Genomic DNA, 4,684 nt, shown 5'->3' on the forward strand with positions numbered 1-4,684 from the left:
CATATGACCTCAGAGTCTCCTTTTCTCCTTGCCTGATGGTGAGTAGGTGATCTACTAGCCTTTTCGGGCGTTGTCCATCGGCGAAATGGCGTAAGAAGGAATTACCCAATTTCTAGAAGTTGTTGATGGACAATGTTGGTAGCTTAGTGAACCATTCCCTAGCTGCTCCCTTGAGGGTGGTGGTGAAGGAGCGGCACAGTATCTCGTTAGGGGGCTGTTGAAGACCCAGAGTTGTCTTGAATATGTTAGGGTGGTCCAAAGGATCCTTCAGGCCGTCGAACGATTCAAGCTATGGGAGATGGAACTTTGAAGGTACCGAGCATTCTAGGACTGCTGTTGTAAATGGTGAGTCTATCCTTCTAACCATCCTATCTAGGCTTCGATCTATTTTTTTTCCTTCATTGCACTTTTTAGCTCGTCCATTTCCCTTCTCATTTCCCTAAGGAGGTCTGAGTTCGCTTCCTTAGGGGTAGTTGGTCGCTGGTGATTGTTTCTTCTTTGGCTTCCTCCATCGTCGTTCTGGCTGGTCCCAAAGCAATTATCCTCTCGCTGAAGCTACAACCTCATCTCCTGGTTTTTCCTAGTAAGCTTTTCCACACTGGCTATGAGAGTCTCAATTTGCAGGGCTAATGTCGCAGAATCTTGGGGAGTGTTGGACTTTATCTAGACTTTTGAGTTGAATGGAACTACGCTCCCAAACCTAAGCACGAAAATGCTGTATTCACAGACGGAACCAAACTGATGATACTATGATCATCAGTCAAGTAGGATCGTCCAAATAGGTTCGTGCGCACTTTGTCTTTGTACCTGCAAGGTAGTGAACAAAATCCTCTTTGGGTGGTCACCGGTGTAATGCTGGCCACGGAGTCTCCGATGGTAAAGTTAGTGAATGGAAACTGAGAAGGATTCTATGACTTTGGAAATGTCAATGCCACAATATGTATATGTGTATATTAAAAGAATCTACCTTGAAAGGTGTTTAGATGTATACCTCGCTTGCTTCTAGCCATTGTGGCTTTAGTGCTCCTTTTGTAACGCCCCTAGGCTTATTAATGTGGGTTTTGATAAGCTTCCAATGGTCTGACAGCTAGTCTATAATTGTCAGAGATATTGAATTCTCTTCTTAATGGCTTATCTTCCATCGTCCACGAGGTGGAGGAGTGGACGATGGTGCTTGATGGTTCATCTGGGATCGTCCTTGATGGGTTCATCTAGCAAGAGAGTTCGGACCTATCAAAATCATATTCGAAAAAGTTTGTCGATAAAACGTAAAAGAAAATTTCACTCTCTAATCAGTGTGTAAAATATTTGACAGGCAGCTAGAAAAGTCGGTGATAATACTAGAATATGACCAAAATGACCAAATACCACTTTGGCCAAATATTGGCTATCTACCACTATTTTGAAAATATATTAGAATTAACCACTCTTTTGAAACTCGAGTTTACCCTGTAATTCGAGTTTCAAGAACTCGAGTTGTTTGAAAAATAGCCTTCAAGTTTACCGTACTATTTTTTATGAAACTCAAGTTCTTAAAACTCGAATCGCCGTATAACTCAAGTTTCCCAAATTCAAATTTCTAAAAAATGATCAATTTTTAATTATTTCACAAACAGTGATAAATTGCTAAATATTTCTCTGTATTGGCCATTTTGGCCAGAGAATGCACTAATTCATGAACTTTCCCCGGTTGAGTCGTTTCAATCCTTATCGCAGCGGGAAAGAAACTTTATGTCCAATCTATTGTTTGTGATATCCAGCTCATCCTACGCTGTAAGTCATTGGTCATTTACCTGTCCAAGCATGAAACTGTTCAATCTCAGGAGACATAGGGTCAAGATGACTTTGGTTTTTTTTTTTGATGGAAGGTCATGTGACTTTGTTACTTTTGATTAGCGTTCACTTATTGCATTCTTATTGCTTTTTGATTAACAGCATTCGCCCATTGTCATTTACAAAGAGAATGGCACCTTTTATACAAGGCTATATATTCAAGGAGCAAAGTCGTCACGCGAATACATACTACTTATTGTGTTTTATTTGTACGTTAACATTTGCATCCAAATAGGTAAAAAAAATGTTTATTTAATATTTTCAAAATATACTTTATTTATTTTACTATTTCATTTTATATTTCAAACAATATTCTAGTTTTTATTTTTACACACAACTTATTAAAATATTATAAACTATGTCAGCAAATAATATAAACAATTCAATTCTATTATTTCAAAACAATGAGTGGTGAGAGAAAGAGATGTCTAACCAAAGACAGAGGAGGGAGACAATATTTGAGAGTAAAATTTTTTTTACAGCCTAGCTATAGCAAATTCTTATTTATAAAGAACTCTCTGTACCTATGTTGTAAAACCTTTTGGGTTTACACAATCAAGTAAAACATGTTTTTGGTGTGTGTGGGTGTAAAATAGCAACTTAGGAAGTTTCACCCCTAATGCTAATGTTAATGGATGTCTTTAAAACAATTGTTAATAAATAATCTTATAAAAATTTTAACATTTCTTTTATGAGAAATAGAAAAAACTATCAAAACATTATTCACATATAAACTTTCTTAAAATGGTTCACTAATAAATGTCCATAGGGCATCCATTAACATTTCCTTTTATTTTATGCTCCATTAGTTACAATTTATTTTAGGTTTCAAGGATTTAGGATTAAATTTTTAGAGTTTCAATTTGTATATGTTGAAACCAAGAACGAAAACATGTCTAGGATAGGTGTTAGACATTGCTCAAAGTAGTTCATATTAAGAGTCAAAAATATACAAGCTGCAAGAAAAAGAATTAAATTTCTGAGAATCTCGACCAATTAAAGGATAAAGCTCGATTGATCAAAAATCACAGAAAAAGAATTTTCATAGATTTTTAAACAGGCCTAAGTTCGCGAAAACGTTTAGGGTTTCAGTCCAACACTCCTATGTATAAAAGGAAAGGCCTAGCTACATTTTGAGGACTCTAGGAAGACTTGTGAGTTACTCCTGAGAGATCTGAGAAGTTCTGTACCTTCTAACTCTACAAGCAACTACCGAAACAAGATCTACAATCAAGTGCGGGTGGAATCTAGTTGCTACAAGATCAACAAACAATGATTTGAAACCTTTGAGTGGGATCTCAAAGTCACAAGCATGGGTGCTTGTGTGGTACAAATTCAAGGGAGAATGAGTCTGTGGATTCGGAACTTGCACGTGGTCATGTCAATAAATTACTACTGGAGGTAGCAATAAATTTAGGGTTAATTCTTATTGTAAAAACTTCAATTATCTTATAGTGGATTTCTTTTACCGTAAGAATAGTTAGGTCAAATCCTTCCTAGGTTTTTACCTTGAAACTGTTAGTTTCTTTGGTTTTCCTAGGTCATTATATTTGTGTGTTATTTATCCTCTCAAGGCATGATAATGGGAGAGGGAATGAGAAGAGGTTAGGATGAGTAGCTCTCTCTCTAAAAGATGGATGTGTGTGCTGTAGAAAACCAATCAAAGGTTTTTCTCTCTAAATGACCTCTCATACATTTGTGGGTAACGAGGATATATATAGTATGAGTGAAGGCTAAGAAAGTCACACTTAAAATCCTCCAAGTAGAATGATTCGCGGGTATCTCGTAGGTTGGCTCTTCTCATGTGATACTAGCGAAACTGACAACCTAGCATGACTCTTCAACTTCCAGCATGTGCTTCTTATGTGGCTCTTTTCCAGGTAGGCTTCTTATGAGACACTAGCAAAATTCACTTGTTCATCTAATACATGCGCGATTCTTCACCAACTTAATACTAAACCTAATACAATAAAATCTCACAAAATACAAGGAACAAAATAAAGCAATTACAACACTTTTTGTCATGGAATAAAGCCAACATAAAACATAGTTGTAAATCACAACTTTACAATCTCCCCATTTGGCTATTCCATGACAAAACACCCTATACCGGATCTAGATTTAAACGTGAGTTTAGGAACAATGGCAAAAGTCACTCACACCTAAATCAAAGGCCTGTGATGAACTTGGAACACAATACCTGTAACCTGAAACACTTGTACAAAAATCATTAGACCCTCAAGGTAAAGCAAGTAATAAAAGGACATGTATAGTGTAACAAGTAAAAGAGCGATCAAGTTAACAAGATATGAAAAATATGAGCAACTAGATCAAACACATGACAGTCATATGAAAATGACTACAATGATCATATAGCAAAGCAAATGATCATCCGAACATGCAACCAACAAAGCACAATGGCATAAGGATATATACATGTCCAACAAATAAGCACGATGCAATGAGAGCAGCAAAGCATAGATACTAATTGAACGGTTTTAGACCCCTTAAAACACACAGATTGCGTAGCCTAGATTAATTAGCCAAGTTGTTACTTAGTCAAATTAAGCAATTCTAGGTTAAAACAATCCAAACAATTATATCAAGATATAATGCAGCGGAAAATAAATAACACAAGATATGATCACCCAGGAAACCACACGGTAAAAACCTGGGGAGGATTTGACCCACCGATCCTCAAGGCTAACCTGAATTCACTATGAAAGAATTAAAGTTCGTACAAAAGGACTACAAGCTCCCCGCTCGACTTCCTAATGCTACCCACCAGTAGAACTTCCTGACACGACCACGCGCAGGCTCCGAATCCACGGACTACTTCTTTCTTGAATTC

Source organism: Quercus suber, unplaced genomic scaffold, assembly GCF_002906115.3.
Source record: "Quercus suber isolate HL8 unplaced genomic scaffold, Cork oak 2.0 scaffold_486, whole genome shotgun sequence".
NCBI lineage: Eukaryota > Viridiplantae > Streptophyta > Magnoliopsida > Fagales > Fagaceae > Quercus > Quercus suber.